Here is a 26,341-nt window from a genome sequence, read left to right as displayed (position 1 = left end):
ATGTAGACGTGACAAAGATGATCAAAGGGATGGAATACAAGTCATATGAGCAAAGGCTGAAGGAACTGGGTATGTTGAGTTTGGAAAAGAGGAGATTAAGGGGGGATATGAAAGCAGTCTTCAAATACTTGAAAGGCTGCCATAAAAAGATGCAGAAAAGTTATTTTCTTTTGCCACAGAGGGCAGGAGAAAAGGCAATGGGTTCAAACTACAGGATTAGATTAAATCTCAGGAAAAACTTCAACGAGTACTTGTGGCACCTATAGACTAACAAATTTATTTGGGCATAAGCTTTCGTGGGCTAAAATCCACTTCTTCAGATGTATGGAATGGAAAATACAGTGGGAAGATATATATAGCAGTTCATGAAAAGATGGGAGTTGCCTTACCCAGTGCGGGGTCAAGACAAATCAGTTAAAGTGAGCTGTTATCAACAGGATGAAAATTCACTTTTGTAGTGGTAATAAGGGTGGCTCATTTCAAACAGTTAACAAGAAGGTGTGAGTAACATTAGGGGCAAATTAGAATGGGGAAATTAGTTTTTTTTTTTTTGTTCTTGTAGTGACTCATCCAGTCCCAGTCTTTATTCAGGCCTAATTTGATGGTGTCCAGTTTGCAAATTAATTCCAGTTCTGCAGTTTCTTGTTGGAGTCCTTTTATGAAGTTTTTTTATTGAAGAATTGCCACTTTTAAGTCTAACTGTAAGAACAGTAGGACACTGAAACAGACTGCTCAGGGAGGCTGTGGAAGCTTCTTCACTGGAGATTTTCAAAAGGAGGCTGGATAGCCACCTGTCTTGGATTATTTAGACACCACAAATCCTGCATCCTGGCATGGGGTGAGACTAGATGACCCTTGCAGTCCCTTCTAATCCTATGATTCTATGAACTGTAGAAAATTGATAAGGAAAGCAAAGGGACGCGAGGAGAAATATAGGGCCAACAGCGTTAAGAACAATAAGAAGGAATTTTAAATATATTAGGAACAAAAAGAAGCCTGACGATGGTATTCGTCCATTACTAGATAGAAATGTTAGAATTATCAATAATAATGCAGAAAAGACAGAATTCTTCAATAAATATTTCAGATCTGTATTTGGGAATAAACAGATGATGTAGTGTCATCATATGATGCTGATAACACTCTTTCCATTACACTTGTGTCTCAGGAGGATGCTAAACAGCAGCTACTAAAGTTAGACATTTTAAAATCAGCAGTCCCAGATCATTTGCTTTCAAGTGTTTTAAAAGAGCTGTCTGAGGAGCTCACTGGACCATTGATGTTGTCTTGGAACACTAGGGAAGTTCCAGAAGACTAGAAGAAAGCTAATGTGCCAGTATTAAAATGGTAAATAGGATGACCTGGGTAATTATAGACCTGTCAGTCTGACTTGAACCCTTGGCAACATACTGGAGCAGCTGATACATGATTTGATGAGGATGATAAGGAGGATAATATAATTAATGCCAGTCAACATGAGTTTATGGAAATAGATCCTGTCAAACTAACTTGATATCTTTTTTCGACGAGATTACAAATTTTTGGTGGAAAAGGTAATAGTGTTGATGTAATACACTTAGACTTCCGTAAGGCGTTTGACTTGGAACTGCCCAACATTTTGATTAAAAAACTAGAATGATATGAAATTAACATGCCACACATTAAATAGATTAAAAGCTGGCCAGTTGATAGGTCTCAAAGTGTAATTGTAAAAAGGGAATCATCATCAAGCAGGTGTGTTTCCAGTGGGGTCCTGCAGAGAGAGTTTCTTGGCCCTAAGCTATTTAACATTTTTATCAATGACCTGGAAGAAAACATAAAATCATTACTGCTAAAGTTTGAAGATGACACAGAAATAGGGGAAGTAGTAAATAATGAAGCAGACAGGTCAGTAATACAGAGTGATCTGGATCTCTTGGTCAACTGGGTGTGGGCTAAAAATGTGTGTTTTAAAACAGCTTAATGTAAAAGTATATATCTAGGAACAAAGAATGTAGGCCACACTTACACAGTGGGGGACCTTATCCTGGAAGCAGTGACTGTGATTTGGGAGTTATAGTGGATAATCAGCTGAACATGAGCTCCCAGTGTAATGCTCTGGCTGATAGGGCAATATGCATAAACCAGAGAATCTGGTGTAGGAGTAGAAAGGTTATTTTATTTTTATATTTGGCACTGGTGCAACTCTTGCTAGCATGCTGAGTTCTGTTCTCATGTCCACAATTCAAGATGGATGTTGATAAAATGGAGAGGGTTCAGAGAAGAACCATAAGAATGATTAAAAGGACTAGAAAACCTGCCCTATAATGATAGACGCAAGGAGCTCAATCAATTAACTTAACAAAGAGAAGGTTAAGGGTGACTTCATCACAGTCTATAAATACCTATATGGGGAACAAATATTTAATAATGATCTCTTCAACCCTAGCAGAGAAAGGTATCATATGTGCCAGTGGCTGGACGTTGAAACTAGGCAGATTCAGACTTGAAATAAGGCGAACATTTTTAACAGTGAGAGTGGTTAACCATTGGAACCATTTATAGGGAGTTGTGGTGGATTCTCCATCACTGGCAAGTTGTAAATTGAGATTGGATGTTTTTCTAAAAGATAGGGTCTAGGAATCATTTTGGGGAAGTTCTATGACCTGTGTTATAAAGGAGGTTGGACTAGATGATCATAATGGTCCCTTTGGGCCCTGGAATCTATGAATAATGCGTACACAAAAGAGGGCTAAATTAATTCTGGAATTTCCTAACTTTTAAGGGCTTGACTTTGCAACTTTAATGTTCTTTTAGTATAGATTTTTTTGATGTAGTTATACAGTGTAGAGTATGAAAACTCTATAAAAGATAGGAATTTTAGAAAGGATGAGTGGGAAAGGGGAAAGTCTGAAGGATAGTATACAAATACAGTGTATGAAGTTTGGGAGTAGTAAAACTACTGGAATAAGGGGAAAGTTTGGGGATAATTACGGGGAAGAGGAGAAGGAAGGAGGATAATAAAGTTTGATTGGCATAAGTATTATGGTAGCAAAGCCAACAGTGAATCAATGCAAGTGCCGGTGGAACGCTTATGCCATGGCAAGCCATCAGAAACTCTGTATCTCAGAAAATGATGTTAGCAATGTTTTAGAGAGTTTTAAAAACACTATGTTTCATAGCCCTCCACCTGAAGTTGGACTTCATTTGGTTCCGTGGCTTCACTGGAAGCACACAAAACGACTCAGAAGGGGTGGTACAAAAATGGCCTCAGCTGTCTCTAGGTCCTAAGCTAGCTGTATACAGGGCTGCTCACAGTTATGCAGGTTACCAGTGTCCCCAAGGGACTGATAGGGAGAGGGATCACCGGGGCACAGGAAAGCTCCAGCCAATGCCCCCTTTATTTGAGTCATGCCCTCTTTGCAGGCAGCAGGGCAGGGCTTGGCATGGGAATGCTCTTCTGGCTGTGAGCTTCCTGAGAAGGATCTTCTGCTTCACCAGGGTGATCTTCCTAGGGCTGGCTGTGTTGGTTTTAGGGCAGAATTCATCAGCAGTGCAGCACAGCACTCCTGCTGCTGGGCCTTGTATTTAGCTAAGAGAGAGAATTATAACTATTCAGTTTTAGAAACCACAAAAATGACCAAAGTAGCTTCTCTGTGTATAGTAATAGGCCTGCTATCTTGAGACCTTCCAGTACTTCCAACAAGTGCTCCAGGTCCCATTTGAAAGCTAGGCATTTCCCTTTTCCAATAGTACACAGGTTCCATGTCCAGCCTGGAGGGGGCCACTAATTTGAGGGGGGGAGAGCTTCTTGATATGAGGAGGAAAGAATGAAACATTTTGGCAGCAGGTGTTTTTTTTTTTTTAATGGCAGCTGTTTGAAGCCGCTCAGAGGTCGAGAATGTTAGACCAAGCAGAGGTGGTCTGAGAAAAGAGTGCAGGGGAGGCAGCTAAAGACACGTGACAAATATAACTTATTACATTGCTTTGGGTATTATCACCACCGAGGGAGCATCTATCTATCCACATGCAAACACTCTGCTTTGTGAACCTGTGCTCCGTCCACTAATCCACACTGACTGGAATTTATTCTAAGTAATATTGCTAACTTCTGAGTGGCTTCAAACAGCCACCAGTTTTTTTGTTTTTTGTTTTAAATAAGCTAAACAAATGTTTCTTTCTCCTCTGCCCACTTCCAAAACATGAAAATACCCCTCCTGCCCCTGTTACCCCAAATGGCCACAGGCCTGAAGACCAGCCCAGGCAATATTCAGCCCCCAGACAGTTACTAGTTTAAGGCCTCATATTTTGCAAACCATCAGGACTAGGTTAGGGAATGTGAAAGTATTAGAGAGCTAGGGAATTCCTGCTTTCAAATAGTCTAGCTTTTGTGGGAGTTTTCTGTGGTGAATGTACCTATCTCAATGTGAAAATATATGTGCAAGAGAGAAACACATAGCTGGAGTGCTGTGATATAAAGATTTTTTCCAGTCCCACCACTCCCACCCATGCAGTCTGGATAGGAGCAGGAAATGATCCAGTCCCTTCTTTGCCATTGCCACGTGGATCACAGAGAGGGGAGGGATGTATTTTTCACCTTCTCCCCACAGCATATTACAAGACAGCATACGAATGTCCCATGGATCTTCTCTCATCCACCCCCATATGTTGGCCATAAGTTCCAAACATTCCAGAAGCAACATCTTGAAATGTGCGGTGGGGAGGGGATCAGCACTGAATTGCTGCCATCATTCCCCATTGTGTTAGGTAGGCCGTCAGTTCAGTCCTGATTCCATCACAAGTTCTCTGTGCCCGTGACTAGCATTCTTTGCCCACTGTGTTGTGGGCCAGACACATGTAAAAGTTGTTAACTGTGGTAGCTGGTTGGAGACAGAAAGGCAGTAAAATAAAAACATTAATGATCATAGTCCCATTAGTACGGGAAATGGTGAGGGTAATGGTGGACTGCTAATACCACTCAATGCCTCTCCCCACCTTAGCTCTGAATCTATCTGGGGATAATACAACTGCTGGGAAAGAGGAGGAGGAGCAGGAGCTGGGGATAGTATCACTGTTGTGGAAGGGAAATGCCTGGGGTTTGGCTGCTTGAGGGGAGGGAAGGAAATAAATAAAGGAGTACAAAACCATATCCATTTATGACTCTTTACCTGTAGAGTGGTTGCCTTAATCTTTGAACCATAATTTAGAAACCACAGCCTATTCCTAGTCTTCTCCTCTATTTTTCCTCATTGTCAGCCAAGCCTCCCCTTTTAAATCTACAATTATGCAGAGTCCATTAATGCAGGTGTAAGTTCACTCCATTGTCAATTGTCTGCGTCAGAAATTCTAAGTCGTGAGAGAAAATGTTATAGAAATATTAAATTTCATCATTTTGAACCACAGCATTTTAAATTTAAACCACTTTGTCTTGAGCTTGCTGCTCTAGTGGGTTTCATTATGCCTCTCATTTTGACTTTAATTGAGAAATACTTTGCTCTGTGCTTATTACTGTATTTAAAATTAACCTTGTGTGCTGAAAATGTGGTCCAAAAAGATTATCTGTAGGAGACAGCATAGTATTGTTGTTTTTCCCTATGTATTTCTATTTCTCAAATCACTAGAATAAAGAAAATCAAATTAAGCTTTAAACTAAAGGATAAAATAGATGTGTCACTATCACTTGACAATAAAATATAAAAAGCAATTGTAGTGGAATTCTGCAGAGGAAGCTAATCCCTCTGCTAAACAACAATTAGTAAATATGTTTAAACAGGTTTATAGATTGTAAGATCTTTGAGGCAGGATCTGTTTTTTTGTTCTGTATTTGTACAGAGCCTAGCACAATGGGATCCTGGTCCATGACTGGAGCACCTAGGTATGACCATAATACAAATAATTAATTAATAATTAATAATAAGTAAAGTTCCTGAATGTTATAGTTGGGATGGGACTTTACCTCTGCATGCTGAATTGAGGGCACCTTTTGAAATATGAGAGTCAAGTTTTAGCCAAACTGTCCACAGTGACCTTTTTCTATCGTGGAAAGTGAGAGAACCACCGAACTGCATCTGTGACCTGGTGCAAACTGTCGGACACATCAGGGACAATTGTCCAATCCATGCTTATCCTGGAGGTGTTGCAGCCATACATATGGCTACCCCCTCTGCTTTGGACTGGATAAGAGACCTTAAGATCCAACAGTAGTCACGCCATTGCTTTCATTTTTCCACTATCGCCATATGAAAGAAGAAGACTGCTCTCCCTTACTCCAGGAATTAGGAGCAGAATTTTCCCCACCATGTTTAATTTTTGCTTGCTGTTTACCACGACTTTACTTTTTGGTAAAGTATAAATTAGTTTCTATTATGGAGTTCTGGGTGTACATCGTTGACTGACACATTGAATGACTGGGTCTTTGAAAGGTGCTGTCATTTCCTGAGCACTGAGAAGTGTATACGACTGAGGTGGGGGGTAAGAGGTTTAGTTTGTTCTCATGCCTGGTGTACATCAGGAGCGTGGCCCTGAAAGGGATAGAACTTCCCTTGTTGGGGGAAAGCTGTCTAGGGTATTAACCAGATATAGGGAAGAGTTCACTCTTCCTGCCCTCTAATCATCTCCAATTATGATTATTACTACCATGCTTTACATAGACATGGCGAGTCTTTTTCTGTTGTGGTTATTCTTTGCAATCTTGGCCACTCAATTTCTTTGAACCTTAGTTTCTCCATCTGTATAATGGGGCTAATGGTACTTATCCTCCTTTGTAAAGTGCTTTGACATCTATGAATGGAAAATCTTAATATAAATGCCAAGCATTAGGTATGGCTCTTATCTAAATTAGACATGGTACAGACACAGACAGGAGAGAGGGAACTGGGGTGAACAAAAAAATTATGTGAATTGATCTGAGGGCTTGTCTACACAGGGACACTCAAGAACGTTGATCTGAATTAACTAAAGGTATGAATTTAAAGTGGATTAGGTAAACTGCATTAAGCCCTGTGCAGATATTCTGATTCAGATTTAAAGTGACTTTAATTCAGTTTACTGTAATTTACCTCCAAGTAGTGCTGTTTCAAATAGTTCTATATTAAAGCATACTTGGGAACTTTTAGTACACTCCAGCAGGGTCTACACAGACCAATTAATGCGCAACATGTTAGTGCACTTTAAAATCCCTCCCACATAATGCATATACCACCTACAAGGCATTGAAGTCAAGGTAAGGATGTAGTAAGAGGATTCTCTGCCCAGTGTAGGATCAGACACTAGTAAAACTTCTCTAAGACTATTGCTGTTTATTTATTATTATGGCATATCCTATAGCAATGTTTCACTTATTTTAAAACACTTGGGTTAATGAGCAATGATACTCCTTCATTATAAATTGGTGCCAAACTTCATGGCCTGGCATGTGGATTTTAGAGCTTCAATCTTAATATCTATGGAGGATCACAGGATTACAATGTTGGGATTGCAATGAGGATATCTTAAATTTTCACCATTTCATGTTCTTTGTACAATCTTTGAACCTGATCCCGACCTCTTTATTCTGGCAAAACTCTCACTGAAGTCAGTTCTGAGCAAGAATTGCAAGATCAAACCCTTTGTCACAAGCAGGACGTGTCATCAGAATTTAAATTTTTCGTGCAAACCATGAAAGCAATTACCACGCTATGTTGCTTCAAAATGTTTTCTAATTCTGTTTATTTTCCGTTCACCTTCTCCCCACTCATTATGGCCTGAGCAACCTGTGATGAAGAGGTAGAAGGATCACCCAATCAAAAAATGGAGGGTATTGGAGGAAAAGCTAGGCTGGAGTAGCCCTAGTTTTTGGAGATTAAACTGGCTATTCAAATTCCAATGTCTTCTTGCACAAAGATGGAAAGGAAAACAGTAAATGATATAGTGCATATCCTTTCTTGTGGCAACAATGAAAATAGGAAATACAGCAGTAAAACTTAACCCATTCACAGTACAATTGTTGTATTATACTCTGGTGGCCTGTATCTTATACCGTGCTTTGGCTTTCACAAAGCAATGTGATTATAATCAATTTGGACTTGGGTTGCCGTCACGCATTCCCTAGCGAGGCTCCAGCGTCTGGACCACAAATTTCAGAATAACTCCACAAAGTGATGATAAAAAGTAGATTTTTCTACCAGAACTAATGGGTGTTCACGGATGAGCCTTTCCATTTTGTTGCACGGCATATGCTGTTCATAAATAATGTCAGAATTGGGCTAATTCTTCTTAAGAAAGGTGGTCATTTAATGTAAGTAAATCCATATTAAATATTGATGATCTGAAAGAAAAAAAAAAAGCTGCCTTTTCAAAGAGGTCACTTTTAAGTGAAGGAAACAACAATGCATGTGTGGCTGGCCAGACTTGCACTGGATGACACAGAGTTAATGGCTCATAGAGAGCATATACATGTTTTTAAAGATGTTTTATTGCTTACAAAAGGAAGTAGTCTAGAGAGACTGGATAAATAAACTGGCTCCAGCCAGCTGTGGCTGTCAGACTAGGAAGGATCCTGTTCAATTAGTGTAGTAAAATAAAATACTTTGTAAAGGAAATAAACACTATGAGAGCTAAGATTCATGCTTTCAAATATACACAAGGTTTGAATTTTTAATTAGGGCTGCTAATTACAGTCATCAGAAAGCAGAACAGAATAGATTTTACCTTACATTTAGCAGACAAGCCTTCAACCCCAGTGTATTTTTCAATTTCATTAATATTTTATGAAAATGGCCCTTGCAGCTTCAGCCTATTCCGTGCCTTGTACGAAAACTGGCCCACATTATGGATGCCAATGCCTTTAAGCCATGTGCATTAGTGAGATGACAAAATGCAAAACAGCATCTTGTCAACCATTGCATCAATTGATTCTATTAGATAGTGTAAAAACAGTTGGGTGTGAATTATAATCTAGCTGACACTAATGATGAAACAAGACACTGGCTTGGAGCAGCCATTAGCTATGAGCCAGAAATTAATGCTTCTAATATTTTTGAACAAATTAACCTTAATGAACTGGTCATGCATATCCTGTAGTATATACTGATAAGTCAATTAGTAGGAGAATAGGGGTTATGTATATATAGATATGTAGAAAAAGATGTATGGACATGTAGCTCTGCATACACAGAACGCTATAATAAATTGTGATACAGTAAATTAGTAATCTTTTGATACATTATAACTCTAATTTGCAAGAGTCTGGATTTCTAATGAATTTCAGTGAAATCGTGCATGTAAGAATGTCAGTAAGCAAATGCCATGAAATTCAGTGTGTTGCAAGGCCATAGACCCAACAGAGCAGTGGAGTGTTCATATAATCATCTTGGGTCAGCTCATACCTAAGTATTTGTGGGGGAGGTTATTTAGGTTTCTGAAGGCTACATTTACTGATCAATAAACTACAGTGTTTTTTTCCCTCTATTTATCATTGTCTGTAAGCATTTGGCTCAGAATCCTACTTGCTTCAAACCCAGCAATTCTGTAAAGGACACCTACTGTTTTTAAAATGACATAGTACAAAGTGCTTAAACTGAAGTCCTAAATTCTAGAAACCCATTTACAAGCAACCTAAAAAACCCAAATGGCCAATTTTATAAAAGAGCAGAAAACAAAGGTAAGGTACTTGCCAACAATAGTTTGTTGGTTTAACTTTGACTTGCTTTCCTGGGAAAGAAGAAAACAGAATTTTCAATGTGAACTGTCAGCCCTACTTATGACAGAGTCTCACTAGTTAGAAATCCAGAGTTCTTCCTCCATTGGCAGAATGATGTAAAGAAAACCACCAAACAGAATTCTTTCAAGTTTCAACTACAACTCTACTTAAATAATTTACTTTTTAGTTTTACTCAGACTATTCTTTTTAAACTTGGTTGACATTTTCCTTGACAAGCACACTTTACTGCACAAGATCAGTGGGGAAATTGGCAGGGAAGAAAAAAATTCTGCCTCTGCTGAAAGAGAGAACGCCTGTCTTGCCTTTGGGAAAATAGGGCTGGCGCTGACCCTTTCTGAAGCCAATAATGACTGGTAAATCAGTCAATATAAATAAAATATTTGGTTGCTTACAATGTTGCCTTTTTATATAAGAAGTAAACAAGGGGCTGTTTAGCTAATGTATTTAAATCAGCCTGACAATAAAAATGCTGGGTGTGAACATAAAGCCTTTAAATCCATCCATTAGCAGCTAATAAATAAAATTATTAAATCGGTGAAAACTTAAACATTAAAACATCCCCTTATGAACTACTGACAGCCACAGTTAAAACTAGAGGAGGGCGAAAAAAATGATGTGGAAATAACATGTTAAGTGTAGCTTCTGGTCTTCAAGATCCCTGGCTTTCATAATCCAATATTTATGATGCTACTTAGTTACCAAAATAGAAGGCAGAAAGACAATAGAGCTGTTTAGGAAAGACATATCTATTTGGATTATAAACTGAACGACTGACCCATGCTCCCTGAGTATCTTTAGGATGAGACAAACTAAAAGAGTTGACAGTACCATATCAACAAACGTCTCTTTTCAGGAAATAAATTAAATAATATTGCTATCTGAGCATTAGTGGTGACTTCCAATACCAACATGCAGTCGTTCTGATACTTTGGGGGCAACATATTTTAAAGCATTTATAGCACAGTTAAATAACAAACATGCTAAGGCCAGTTTCATCCCTGGTGAGCCATAACTTACTTGAAGGCAATGCAGTTACCACTAGGGTTGATTTTCTTGGGCTCAGAGTTCATAGAAGTAATTTTAGAATGCAGTGTGTCCTAGTGGAGAGGGCACTGGACTGGGAGTCAGAGGCCCTGGGTTTTATTTCTGGCTCTGCCACTGACTTTAGCAAGTCACTTCACTGTCCTGTGCCTCTATTTCCCCTTGTACCCCATTTGTTTGCCTTTCCTATTTCAATTGTAAGCTCTTTTGGACAAGGACTTTCTCACAGTATGGCTGAAGTCCTGGCCCCATTGAAGTCAATGGAAATTTGGTGCTGTATGTTTGCAGAACACATAGCAAAAAGGGGAATAATAATAAAGATGATCTTTTGTACCACGAAAGATCAGTTGTGAATATGAAGAAAATAATTCAAACAAACTTTATTTCCTACCCACACTGCAGATTTCTTTGGCTAGATATTGTCTCTCTGAATAACGGTCTCCGAAACAAGCACACACATACCCAGATAAAGCAGCGTTATTATATGCCCATGTTCTGAATGTCAACAGCCTGTCCCTACATTGGTCATTCCTATTAGTTCTGTACATGACTGGTGAGTAGTTCCTGTTGTGGGGTCAGTGGGCACAAATGTGTGAATTACTTTCTGAACCCTAGAACCCACTCTAGAATACAAAGCTACTATGTGACTTCTGTTGTGGAAGTCACTGGAAGAATAGCTTCTCTATGGGTTTTGAGTTGGTATCCAGAATCAGGGAGGAAACTTCCATCCTGCAGGTTTGTTGGTATATGTCTATGCATACTTGGCCACCAAAGTTTGGCCCTTTAGTCACACTGCAATTCATCCTATGCACAGGACTCCCACTATCACTGAGAATGCACAACTGCATAATAGGCTGTGCAGGTCAGAGAGCAAAATGTTGCCAGCAACATTGCACTTAGTTCTCCCGGTGGGGCAGCAGGAAGAAAGAACCAGAAGCTCTTTGGGCCTGATGGGCTCAACAGCCTTTCCAAGGTGCCTGTGGCTTAACCTTCAGTTTTCTATGCTCCAAATCCTATAGTCCTTACTTAGCGCTTACTCACGCCTTACTGAGGAAAATCTCACTCTGAAGTCAAAAGGAGGCTTGTCTGAGTGAAAAAATTAAGTAGGGACTTCAAGATTTGGCCCAATATTTTAACATATTTTGTTCGGTATAATTTGTCTCGTAAGCACCCAGTTTCAGTTTGAGCATTGTGTGTTTTAAATGGTCTGCTATGAAAATTCAATTTTTTAAAAAGATGTCCATGAGAGCAACATTTACTGTACATACTAGTCACTGCTTCTGTGTTCTCTAATCTGAGTGTTTTTTTTTTTAAATCCCGTCATTTATACCACTGCAAATCCAGCAAAGCTTATCTGGAAAAGGTAACACACTACCTGAGGGCTGTCTGACCTGTTCCACTGAGGCGCTCTGAAGTGTGGAACCACCACGGGAGCCATGCTGTCTAGAAATGGGATGAGAAGATTGAGACAAAGAGCCTCAGCATGGGATTTCTTGGGGGTTTTCCTTGTAGTGGGTCTCTGATGTTCCCCCATCCTGTTAGCAGATGTAAAAACCCTGTAGGAAGCTGCAGAAGTTCCACAGACTCATTGAGGTACGTGGAGCTTGTCAATTCCCCTGGGGGTGGGAGTGGCTCTCTGGGAAGAGGAAATTAGGGAGCAAGGGGCAACCAAGCTCACGGAGGAAGGTCAGGCTGAGGTTTTTGCAGCATGCTGTGTTATTTTTTTTTTGAGTTACAAATCAAGCCAAACCCCAGAAAGGGGTGAGTTTAGGCACTAATTTAGAGTCTTTGCACGCTCTTGAGGGGAGGATTAGGAGCATAGCTCATTCATTCCCAGAATCCACACAGATCGCTCATATGCTCCAGCTTTGTGAACTGAACCCTCAGCCCATTATGCAGGGACGGAAGAGGCCTCTGTCCTGGATGGAACAATTAGGGAGAAATTTTCCTTATGGAATTTCCCTCCTCTTACCATCCTTCAACAGGTTTTACCACAAGAAGGGTCAGTCTGGACTACATTCATTTCCTTCTGTTACGCTGGGGAAAATGTGGTCTTTCAGCTAAGATTCAACCCTGCAGTCTTTTTAGACTTTAATCAGGCCAGACTCCTTTAGTAGTCAATGGTAGTTGAGGGAGCTCACCAGGCCTTTGTGGGATTGGGCCTTTAGTGTTCAGAAAGAGCAATAAAATAATAGTAATTCCATATCCCATTATTCTAAGTAGACATGGGTTCAAGCTACAAAATTCAGATCTGGATCTACATCTGGATTTCAAACACTCCAAAAATCAGGATTCTTCATATCTGAAATGCTGATCTGGACCCATCTCTTGTTCTAAGAGGTCTCCTTACATTATTCAGTATCTCAAGCTTCAATCTTTGGCAGTGCTGAGTGCCCACAATACCTGCTAACTTCAATAGGAGTTGAAGCCATTCAGCTTATCATTGGATCAATTCCTTTGTGAGGATATTTGGCTAACTGCATGTTAAAATAACAACTATGTACTTTGTCTCACTCTTAGGCCTTGTCTACACTACTGCAGTAAGTCGACCTAAGTTATGAATAACATAACTGGAGTCGACATAGCTAAGGTTGACTTACCGCAGTGTCTAAACCATGGTGCGTCGATGGGAGACACTCTCCCATCGACTTACCATACTCTTTTTGAAGAGGTGGAGTACCAGAGTCGACCAGAGAGCTTTCTGCCTTCGATTTTGCGGGTCTTCACTAGATGGGCTAAATCAACACCCGCTGCATCCATTGCAGCAGTGCTGATCTACTGGTAAGTGTAGACATAGGGTTACCAACTCTGATTGAAGCTATTCTGGGAGTTTTTCTTCCAACATGACATAATGTCATTAATTGTACTGTACCTATTAAAATCTCCCGGATTGCTTTCAATAGTCACTGGGAGATTGATGCCAATTCCAGTAGACTTCCGGCCAAAACGGGAGGGTTAGCACCCTATACAGACATGGCCTTAGACCCCTACAAAGAGTAACAAATTTTCATCTGTTCATCTTTAACTCACTTCTTTATAATTTATTATGCCAGTCTTTAAATCCATGTTTCCTAGGGGAATATTGTGTGATATAAGTTCATAGGTACCTTTTAAGTATATATAAGTAATGGCTTATTATGCTATGGAGTCATTTATTTATACTATAACTTATATCACTGTGTGGACCAAATCCTAAAGTCCATACTTACAGACTCACTAGATTATATCTATTATATCCGGTCCTGAGAAAGGTAGTGTGGAGCCTCACAATTCAATTCAATGAGACTTTATTGGCATGACAAGCTACAGAATTGTTACTAACATACAACGAAAAGTCAGACCTCTCAGGTATCAGTCAGAAATAGATACAATCCGTAAAGGACAGGGTTATACACTGTGTTTGAGGTTTGATCCCTTGTGTTCATTTGCCATTACTCTCAGTGCTGGATCTAGTGGCAGCTTTCTACATAGAGCACAGACAGTTCATGAAGAGCTTGTTCTTCATCAAGACCAGCCCATCTCCCATTTTCCCAATGCACAGGAGGAGTGCATTTTGGCCAGTTTACATGCATCCCAGACCCCCGATGACCCCTCCCCCATTTAATTAGGCTACCTCAGTGCATTCATTTAATTCCATACAGACACACTAGAGATAGAAAGTAGAGAGGTCAGAGGATACAGCCACAGGTGTGGGGAAAGTTAAGGGGGTAGGTCCTGAGGTTTCAACCCTAGAAAACCCTGGGATGCCCTGGGGATACACCCAAACTTGGGACTGGTGACCAAACAATAACGTAAAATAGGAGAGAGACCTTCCCACTCAGATCTCACTTTATCTCCTTACTCCTAGTCTCCAAAAAGTTTGGACTGGCTAGCTAGTCCTGGAACCCCCACAGGTGTCAGCAGTATCTGCAAAAGGCAATACATGAGGCAGCTTGCTCACTTGCTCTTTAATGGTTTGGAGGAGGAGGAGGGAGGAATAAACTTGCACATAACCCTCCTTACAGTACGGAGCTTCCTCTCACAAATGATTTGCAGTATGTTATTGCTATTTTTGTTTTTAGGTATTTGGGAGCTGCTCAGATTCTTCATAAATATTCCATGATTATATTCCATATGAATATGAAGAGAGAACAAGGGAGGCCAGAACAAACCCTAAGATGTACAGTGTAATAGAATAACGCAACCTATTCCCAGTGGTGCACCACGCCTGCTCAGAAGAACTGGGGTGGGGACTGGATTATGGCTCCACTTACTCCTTCCCCTTTAGAGTAATATGAGACCCAAAGAGGTTGTGAAAGGGCTAGAAAAGGAGGGACTGTGCATGTCCTGGAACCTTGAGCAGGGTGCACATTAGAGGGTTGCAATTCTTGTGTTCTTCACCTTGACATACTCCATGCCAGAGGCAGGAATGTCAGGGAGCTCAGTCATTATTCAGGCAAACTATCAAAAATCAGTAGGAGTTTTCCTGAATAAGGACTTCCGGATTTAGGCCTATGTGAGCCACGTATGCTGAAAAAGGTGGTCCTAATCCTTTGTGCCCCACTCTGGCAAAACTCCCATTAACTGGAGTTTTGCCCATATAAGGAGGTAAGACGCTCAAGGCCAAGACCAGTATCAATAAAACCTTCTGTAATTCAAGGACTCTACATCTCATTTACTAATGAAATATCCATCCCTGGCACACTCATCAAAACATTATTGCCCATCTGAAAGAGATATTTGAACGAAGAGAAGGAATATGATATTACAACACAGCCCCACTGGGTAGCCAAAAGTGCCAGCTACAAATGAAGAACCGAAAACTGAGGTCCTTTCTCAGGCCAACTCCCATTGACATCAGCGGGAGTTTTGCCGCTGTATGATCTGAATATAAACTGAGTAAGAACTGCAGAATTTAGCTAAAAAGGCATGAGGACTGTTGCTTTTATGCAAACATGGCTGCAAATATTAGAGACCATATTGCGTTATATCATTTGAAAAAATTGTCCTTTAATGCTGTCTAGAAAACTTCATTTGTAATCAATATCCTGATCAAAGAATAGAAAAAAATGTAGGCGCAAGTAATGCACTTTAAAAACAACAAAGAAGGCTGAATTTTTCATATAATCAGTGGACGAATCATTTTATAGTGTTTCCCATGTAATTAATGCCAGTCCTGTTTAGCCAATGTAAAATACTCATTAGCAATTACTTAACTATACATATATTAAAGCTTAATTAGTAAATAAATTAAGCATAAAATTAATTGCTTTAATCAGTGGGCTTTTAATATTGTAATTATCACTTGATACATTAGGGCATGTTAAGAATACTTTTTGCCAAAAAATACGTTGTTAATTAATCATTAAAACTTATCTTACTACATGCTCATTAATGATTTATTACAGATGCTGGGCCAAATTCTTCTCTCCGTTACAGTAAAGCTAGCTCCATTGAAGTCAATAGAGCTTCATTGGTATAAATGAGAGGAGAGTTTGGTCCTGTTAATTTAAATTTAAAGTGTTACTCAGAGCTCACTGCCATAGATAGAATTCCTTAGCTTCTTGCTTGGTTTAATATGACACTAGCCTGTTTCTTTATGGCCATGTGCTATTGTATATAAGGCAGAAGAATGGGACTCAGAAGACTGGTGTTTTATTTCCAGCCCTGACACTGATCAAGTTGCTTCACCTCTCTGTATCTCTGTTTTCCATCTTACCCTTTGTCTGTTTAGATCACAAGCTCTTCAGGTAGACACTATGTCTTAATATGTGTATGTATAGCACTTAAGACAATGGGCCTCCAATCTTGAATGAGGCCTCTAGGCAGTACTGAAGTACAAAAATAAATTATAATAATGGACAAAGAATGTAGTAGAAATGGTACCGTTCTGCTGTGGGTTGGGTGTCAAATGACAGGCATCCTGCACAAGGGATCTCTCCCTACAGTGCAACTTGGAACACAATTCTGTGGCTGAAGTAGTGACTGTGGAATGGCTGTCTCAGCATTCCCCAGACTTATGCCTTCCCCTCCAACCCAGAGGGAACCCTTCTATGCACAACCTATTTCCCCAAGCACAGATTCTTCTCTCAGATTCATTGATGTAAAACTGGAGTACATACACTCAAATCAATGGTATCGCTCCAGATTTACACTGGTATAACTGAAATCAGAATCTGACCTTCAGGTTGTGCACTGAGTCCATGATTTGATCTAATCTAAAATATGAGGCTTGCAGCTATTTAGTTTTGGAATATGATGTCCAGTTTTCATAATTGTGAACTGCAGAATACGGAGTTAGCACACTTGATGGCAACATTCCTTCTATTGGTAAAATTTTATGAAACTTACACTTCATTTTGTTGTGATGGAAGCAATAACTGTTACTTCTAGATGGAAGTTGAGAGCACTTATCAGATCCTAGTTGTTACACAACACCTTACGGGATCTGACCTGAAGTCTCTAAATGAAAAGTAGTTATATCTTTAGTTCTATGTTTTTTGGCATACTCTGGGTTGAACTTTGTAAGAGTTCATTCAAGTCTCGGTGTCCATGCTAAGAAAACAAATACCTCCCAAAACACACGCACACACTTTTTCTTTCTTGCTTTCTTGCTTTCTTGGCTGAGAAAGAAAGAAAGAAAGAAAGAAAGAATAAATGTGGATATTTATTTATTATCTTAGCATGGACACCAAGATTTGAATGAAGTCTTACAAAGCTAAATTCTGAGCATGCCAAAAACATACAAATAAAGATAGAATTACTTTTCATAATTACTGCTTCATCCTTACACATTTTTAAGAGATGATATGTTAGGGTGAATCAGATTTTTTTCTAATGTTTAGTTCTAAAACAGTGGGTCAGTGCTTTAAAGAGAATACAGTTTGATTCTCAGCACCACTAGATAAATAAAGGAAAAAATAATTTACAGCAGTGGAATCATCTGTGAGTTCTGGAGTTTCGATCTGTTCACTAGATAAAGGGGCCCTTCCTTCAGACTGTTTTCCATTGAGGGAAAGAAAGAGGGCATGGGAACTATGAAAAAGCTGTTTGATCATGTTAACCACCTTCTGGAGTACCTGCAACACTAAAACAAGCTAATCTATAATACACATAGTTTCTGTTGATTTCCACACTCGGCATATACTTTTTCATGGTGTATTATAATAAGCATTCTCTAGAGAGTAGGGTCTGTGGGCCCCATGATACCCTCTGCTTCCACAAGTGGAGGGAAGCCCAAAATAGATGAACTGGGTAGGGGAGTTATATAATGGGGAGGGTGCATTATGCCAGCTCTGATGGATTCTCTTTCCCTCAAATTTGTGGGCCAAACCCAAACAATATACTAAACAAGCTTGGCCCTCTGTCCCATGGAGCCACCCTCCAGGGCAAGCTCTAGGGCAGCTGCAGGTCAAGGGAGCTCCTGACAGCACAGCTCTTGCAAAACTTGTGCTGCCCAAGTGCAGTAAGGTGTTTGGGGCGGGGAGGGGCCCACAGGGGAAATAGTAATCTGAGAGTGCCCAGGGCGTTTGGAGAGTGAAATCCATGAGTGAATGTGGCAAACCCTCTTCCCACCTCTGCATGATGCAGGAATACAAAGGGAAGCTCCTGAGTTGAATCTTGTGGAATTGCAACTGCCCTGTATGGATGTGTAGAAAAGAAAGTGGCCTTATGGAAATTTTTTTGCAACCAACTCTGATGCAGTTCTCATTTGCAGTTACAATTAATAGTTTTTGTGTCTTTGTAGTACAGTATATAGCTCTGTGGCTTGTGCTTCTGATTGGGGGATTTTTGTGACCTAACTCTTGCTATATGAAAGTGCAATATAATAATACTTTATCCTCTCCCAAAGGCACCATATGCCACCTACAGGTACCATGTGCATAGATGCTGTCAGAAAATGGCAGCTTCACAGTACACAAAGCTGAAGGTAACATTTCATAGCATCTCTAAATGCATTTTAAAAAAAGATCGTGCAAAAAGTAGGCATAATAAGGAATGATTTTAAAATATAGAATGTTTAGTACAACATAAATGACAATATGGCTACAAAGCTTCTGGTCTTTTAAGCCACATCCTTCTCACCTTACTCATACAAGAAATCCCTTTTAAGCCAATGGGACAATTCACATGAGTAGAGGGAGCAGGGTTTCACACTCTGTAGCATGTGTCAATATAGATTATCATTCTACATGCAGACAGATCAATGTAATTTTAAAAAAAAAAACAAAGCTAAAAAATATGAGTTATTTGATGAAAAATTGGTGGCATCCTCACTTTTCGTTTTACACAAAATTAGCCTTAGTTCCACCAGTTATATTGGGGAAACTATTTTAATCTTACAGTTTAAGTCCTGTTAATAAATTTAGGCCTTAGCTTCCCCATCTGTAAAATGAGGATAGTAACACTTGCCTCTTTCGTACAGCACTTTGAGAACTTTTGATGCAAAGTTCCAGATAAGAGCTAGGTCTTATTATTATATGATAGAAAATTAAATCAATCCAGCTAAACTGGTGCAAACCCTTAATGTAGATGCACTTAAACTAGTTTAAATCATGTTTTATTTGGGTTATCTTAATTTGGTAATTTACCAACAAGCTAAACCAAATTAAGTGAGAGTTAAATCAGTTTAAGTGTATCTACATTAGGGGTTTGCACCAGTTTAGCAAGATTGATTTAAAATCAGTTTAGTTAAACCAGTGTAACTTTCTCCTAGAGACAAGGCTTAAGAGATGCAGAAGTTTTCAAATTTTATTCTGAGTTATTAAAACAACAACTTTTTTATTTTTATTTTAAACTTTTACTACAATTTAAATATGACAAATAGCTGCTGTATAAGCTGTGTACAACTAGGGTGACTTTAATTAATTTGATTTGCTGCAGCACCCAAGGCATAACCAATGAATTACAGTGAAGGATTCAACCCTCTTTTCCATGGCTACCATCACAAAGCAACTCTTCAGCAGCTTAGTGGTATGTAGCTATGAAACTGGTACATTTTGTTTCTATGTCTACTGGACCTGTAACATTTCAAAAAGCAATCTGTCTACAGGGCTCAGCAGCCATTTTGTTCTCAGAAGTTGGTGCACTCTTTAACTGAGAAAACATACACACACTCTGCTCTCTCTCTCTCATGAAGACTTTATTTTTGTTTTTCACAGTACTTCCCCCTTAATCTAAAAAAAAAAAATCTCAGAGTGATTTACGTCTTTTTCTCTGTTGTTTATGAAAGATAAACAGTACGTACTGTTAAAACAAGCATCCCAACTGGACTTTACCTTGCCTCTTGAAATGTGCAGCTGTCACTGCTCTTGGAGTGTGGTGGTCAAAAATGTCAGTGTCCTGGTGAGGACATAGTTTGAAGTAAAATAGTTTTATTAATAATCATTGCACCCATATAACCACGGATGTCATCAGTTGAGCCAGTAAGGAAAACAACTGTAAACTTAAGACGAGAACCATTTTATTCCTGCCCTTGTCACTACATGCACTGGAAAGGAACCATATAGGCCCTTTTTTAGCTAGTAATGTGTAATGTAGTAAGACAGGAATAAGCAGAGTAGAAAGCACCTGTCAGCTCTATTTCCCACTCTCCTTGATTAGCATGAAACATTAATAGGGCTCTCAGAAATTCTGGTCTGAAATGGGCTTTGCCTGAAATCATGTCTGTCTGTACTGCACAAAAGCCGCTGTCATTAAAAAAGGGCAGATAACTAAAGTAGACTCTTTCTTGAAATTTATACCATTTTTTTCATACAATGACAAATTATTTTAATAATAGGAATTGCACACGCTGCCATTTGTATAATGTTTCCCATAAAATTCCCCCATTAAATTTGCTCCTCTACTTGACTCATCTCTTTTTTTAAAAAAAGAATGACACACACAAAATGATACATCATGCTTTCTTACAAAGAATTGAAAATGAACATACTGTAATGGGTTAACATACGTTTTAATAAAATTTTCATTGTTGCACATTTCACTTTTCGGTACTGAGAGCCAGGGCTGTATCAGTAACCCCAGGCGATGCCTAAGGATAAAACAAATCATATGGTAGTGAACTATTTTCACCTATTTATCCTTCTACTGAAAATATATTCATAAATACAAAATGAAGCTAAGATATGTAGCCAGTAAAACTGTACATAACAAAGATATTCCCTAGTGTTGGTATTCTGTTGTTTTTTTATAATATACTTTCTATGTTTCTAAAATCCTTGAGCTTATGTTTTTATTTGTTATGTAAGTAGTATGTAACTGAGCCATTTTAATTTTGTTTTCCAATAATTGACGGTAACAAATATTGAATCCATATGGGTAAACAAAATCTTAGTATACAACATGTTGTGAGGTTTAATACATGAGCCAAAAATATGTACACATCTGTTTATCTAGAGGCTGGAGTTTTCAGATGCAGAAACTTTTTGATTTGGGTTATATATAGATATTTCTGTGTAGACAATCTATTAGTTTGAAAGGATATATGCCATTGAACTTGTCCTTCTATGCATCGGCTAGCACATTAAAATGTTTGTTGGATAGGATTACCTCAGAGCATACAAATTGAAAGAAATGCCTGGATACAAAATGTACTATACTGTAGTGTTTTTAAAATAATACATCTACCAGAAAATTATGGAAATTATTAACATTTCACTATAATATACTGTAAATAATACAAAGCTGTAAAATTAAGCTACTTGCAGATACATTTAATCAAGTATGTTTCTAAGTTAATTTATTGCCTATCTGCAGAGTTTTGAAGGTGAAATCATACACTAAGAAGAAATGAACAGATGCACTTACTGTATATTGATTAGGAAAATATCAAGCTTTTCAAGAACATTTGAAATCTAAAAATACTGAGCTCTGTCTCTTTCTCTTTCCACTGAAATGCTGTTTCACCTCAATAGCCTATTAGGACAGTACTAAAAAAGTATATTGAAAACAACAGAAAACAGGGAGTGAAATGTAAGTACATTATTTCTTCAACCTGCCACAAGGAAGCAAGATGGCTAAGCTAACAAAGTAAATAAGTTTCCAGCAAATTAGTAAGTTGGAGACGATTTGATATTACTAGTAAGAAACCTTTCTAAGTATATAGGATTATAGGGGAATATGTGATTAATAAAACTTGGAACTTTTATTTTTTACTGATTAATATTTTTTCTTTATGAATGACAATGTCTGTTTCACACTTAACTGTTGTTAGTTGCTGTTTTTTTTCAGAATGTATAACCTTCTACAAGAGCAGAATCACAGTTTTCATTGTGAGAGTTTTAATTATCTGCTTCCATAGATGCAATGCTGATGAGAAACTACTGCACTCATAAGCCTGCTCCAAGTGATTGGATAACATTACTTGTCACTTTAATTGTTGGGTAAACAAGTTCTGATATTTTTAATGTATGGTAGTTAGTCCAAACCCGAACCAGATGTAAGGAGATAAATAGAATCCTCAAACATGGAATAGTCAATGAGAACACATTATGAAAAATGACTGGGGATGGTTTTTGGTGTGATGTGTGTGGGGGTTTGTTTCTTTTTTTTTTTTTTTTTACACAATATGGAAATTAGCCTTCCTAGCCAAATGCCAATCAATAAGTCTATATGGAACAAAAAGCTCAATTCTAAAACTGTTAATATATAGCAATTGTATAAAAGGTATAATGCATATTTGCTATCCATGGTACATTTTCTAGTAAAAATGCTTTGCAGTCTGCTAGCTTGTCAATCTTTAATAGAAACTCATCAATTATTTGTGGGCAGGAGATTGAAGCAACTAATAACTCAAATATAATCCTCCATTTCAGTGCATCAGTAGCTCTAAATTAATGCCTGATTTTTTCCCTTAAAATAAGTTGAAATAAATAAATAAATGGAGATATAAAAATATATATGCATCATTTGGATAAGCAGGTAAGCATCTCAATATTAGGCATTACCTCTGACATAGAAATAAGAGCTACCAAGTTTTTATTGATGGATACTTTCCTTAAAATGAAGAACAAATATGATTTGTCCTACATTCTTACTTGGCTACTTTAAAATATTTCTGCAACTTCAAAATTAATTGCAATTTTGCCAGATAGATCCAAACACTAACATTGCTTTAAAAATGCTTACTTCAACTTTTCACTTGAGTGACCTCATTCCCTGATAATCTGAACTATGGATATTATATATATATATAACTTGTAGGTGGGACATGCAGCATTCCTCATAAAACAAAGTCTACTCATTTCACCTAATTAAAAATGAAACTTCTCTGACATTAATAGGCAGTAAAGCAAATTTATAGGCAGACATAGAACATTTCAGTCAAAAAAGTTAGCCTCCAACTTGATAGAAGGCAGGTTTTGCCAATCACATGCCATGAATCTACCCCCCTCTGACCCCAGCCATCTCTCAGATAGCAGATACTGGCATTCTTTGCACATCAGAAATGCGCCAGCAGAGACCATTCATGAGGGAAATAGGAAAGCAAGTCACATTTGAGCAGACAACAAATGCTCCGAAACCTTGACCCACTGCATGCAACAGTGAGTAAGCCACAAACCCAGCACCCAGCAATATTAGGATGAACAGCAATTGCAGGTTTTCTGACCTAGGATCCAGTCCTGCTGCAGTATACGCTATTCCCTGTATACAGCTGTTTTTAAAAAGAAAATAAAAGGAGTTTTGCATTATCATTTTAAGCTAGTACCCGTAGAACAGCACAGAATAGATGACACACTTACTGTAATGTCCCATGAAGCAAAGTTCCCATCTAGAGAGAGAGGCACTCTTTTTGCATTATTCCACTCCCTGCAAAAGGGTTAACCATTATGAAGAAACATTATGCCAGACATTAGCAGACAGCCTACTTAGATATTACATTTTTCCACACATGATAAATCCTGGGTAAACCTGTTTTTCTTTTTAAACACCTTGCAGAGTGATGCCTGGCACTGCATCTAGTTGCCAAAGCACAATCAATATGGAAGGAGCGGTATTTTATGATTGGAGAAGTTGTTGTGTTTTTGGTGGTGAAATTCATTATTTAGTATCTGAACCCTCAGCATTTCAGTATCATTTATTCATAAAGTCCCTTTTTGCCAGGAGGAAATGGATACAGCTGTAGAGAGAGAGAGTGCGAGAGAGAGAGAGAGAGAGAGAGGGAGAGAGAGGGAGACGGATTGATGATATTGATCAGGTACCATCTTGAAACAAAGGCTAGGTGCTCTATTTTAGTTGACAACTGTGACACATAAAAAACAAGCAAGAGAGGGGGAAGGCTAGGGCCTTGAACATCACAGGCTTTAGAAAGCGTTTGAAGAAACCATTATGACAAGCAGGTCTAGGCAAGCTGCTGCAAAAATGTATTCAGAAGAGTCATTAAAAAATGATGCTTTGTTTGCCTTGTGAATATGAGGTTTGTAGCTAGCTGCAGTACACTCTCCTACAGAAGAAATGATGAGGTTTTCACACTGCACAGTCGCCTCTCCTTTTCTTTTTTGAAAAGCAGGAAAAAAAACTTTTATGCCTTTATAGTCCAGATTTAAAACAGAACATTTTAGATTCTCAGTCAATCAATTACTGTAACGGTTGGCTATAGCCAGAATGGACAGTTTACTATTAAAAATGTTGGGATAAAAATAAAATGACTGATTTCCAAATCTTTCCAAGAGTTCACATTGTTACCGTCTCTCTTTTCGTGGTTTTACAGGGGTAACTAGTACTTCTGCTAGACTGCTGTATGGCAGAAATGCATTTTAGTGCAGGGAAGTGCTCTTGGCATCCAATCATGGACCCTCTTTTGTTCATCCTGCCCAGAACAAGGACATATGCATTGTGGCCTCTGACTGCCATTAGATTAATTATGTGCTCAGTTTGAAAGGGAAAGAACTGGTAAGGTTTCAACTGTCCATGCACCTTCTGGGGACCTATTTTCCTCCTCTCTGTAACCGTACTTGTGGAATTCTCCCCAGTGATGTGCTCTTTGGGTAGGTCTAGATAACACAACTTGAAAAAATGAGTCACTACACTTGTGTGGGGTAGCGTGGACCAATGGACTGAGAGGAGACCTGCATTTTATTTCAGGCTCTAATACTGAGTGGCTGGGTGACCTTGGGCAAGTCACGTAACGGTTCTGTGCCTCAGTTTCCCCATTAGCAAATGGAGACACTAATGCTTAAACAACTTTTATAAAGCACATTGAGATTTATGGACAAAAAGTGATGCCTGTCTTAAGTATTATTAACTGTGTTCCCAGCTGAAACTGGCTAAAAATTCCAGAAGGGGCTCAGAACTAGGAAAACTAGGATATTTTAAATTTTGGATATTTTGTAATCTGCTAGTAATTCAGGAAGTTTGGAGGCAATTATTCAGACTGAAAAGACAAGACATAGGAGGAGTGGAAAGCTTTCAACGTAAATAAAGGCAATCTATTCCCTTGCTTCAGAAGACACTCCCTTTGGTATGGCTCTGTTCTAACTACTGCCATTTCTTGTTACAGTCAGGTCTGAGGAAAAAAAGTGAATTGGTTTTGAAAGCAAAGGAGACACTGCAGTAACACTAGCTGAAGTTTCTAAGCCACCTGCAGACTCCAGAACTGGTTAAACGTTTGAAAGGGTAGAATACAATATATTTGAAAAACTTTGCTTGATGCGCATTTCAAGGACCTGATCTACAGCTCACTAAAGTAAATGGAAAGGTTCCAACAGATTTCAACAGCCTTTGGTTCAAGCCGTAGGGGAAGAATTGAACATCTACTTACCACCTTGCTATGCTATGCTAATAAAGAGCACCTCTGATGTGACTATTTCCATGTCAAACGGTCTGTGAGGTTAGTCAGGGAAATCTCTTTTCTATGTTGTGAAGGGGAAATTCTGCTCTTGTGAGATCTAGCACAAGGTTGTGATCTCTGGCATTGTTGTCCATCTTTCAACATGTATATAGATATTAATTGCTGTGATAGCATTGTGACATAATGAAAAACCTCCCATATTTCAGAGTTTAGAGCCTCCTCATAATGTAAAAAACGGAGCCCAGTTTCTTGGGAGGTCAGAGGGGAGAAATAGATGTATGTTTAAGCCATTCCTCCATGTCTATCAGTTGGGAGCAAAAGTGTGTCTGTGTGTATGTGTTTGTGTATGTGTGTGTGTGAGAGAGAGAGAGACAACCCTTACTCCTGACAACCTCTCTACTGCTGTCTTGCTAGCAGATACCAAAGGAAATGCCTCTGAAAAAAAAGTACAGATCCACATATCTCACTAGTGATGCACATGCCTATTAACTTGCTTAGTTGGGAGGAGGATCAATGACATAGTTATTTAAGATTTACCACAGGGTGGCTTTCCCTCCAAAGTGTATTCTGCACTGAGTTTGGAGTGAAAATAACAGGGCAGCCCAAGCATGCTGACAAATTTGCTATGAGCAGTGTAGTGGATCCAAAAGATGACAGACGCTGGACCCCATCTTAAAAATATAGTGAGGAAAGAACTCACAGTGGAGTTTAGGGACTGAAGCAGGGATATCAGTGCAAGGGAAATGAGATCAGTTGCTGAATCAAGTCTGAGAGTCACTTGCGGGAAAAGGAAGGATGGTCATCAGTGATGCGGTTCAGGACTGGCTGTGAGCGAATTTAAGCAGATCAAA

General features: G+C 38.9%; 1 long non-coding RNA gene across 2 annotated transcripts in view; it reads right to left on the bottom strand.

Moving 5' to 3' along the window:
* Positions 1 to 23,767, bottom strand: part of LOC141982304 (uncharacterized) — a 149,277-nt gene extending 125,510 nt beyond the window's left edge. Inside the window, exon 1 of one of the 2 annotated variants that reach the window (XR_012638017.1) lies at positions 23,443 to 23,767. This is a non-coding gene — a long non-coding RNA (uncharacterized LOC141982304). The remainder of the gene's footprint in view (positions 1 to 23,442) is intronic. The other variant, XR_012638016.1, reaches the window with a different exon arrangement.
* Between the last annotated feature and the right edge of the window lie 2,574 nt (positions 23,768 to 26,341).

The sequence above is a fragment of the Natator depressus genome, chromosome 1 (genome assembly GCF_965152275.1).
Source record: "Natator depressus isolate rNatDep1 chromosome 1, rNatDep2.hap1, whole genome shotgun sequence".
In the NCBI taxonomy this organism is placed as follows: Eukaryota; Metazoa; Chordata; order Testudines; family Cheloniidae; genus Natator; species Natator depressus.
This window is presented reverse-complemented; position numbering and strand designations above follow the sequence as displayed.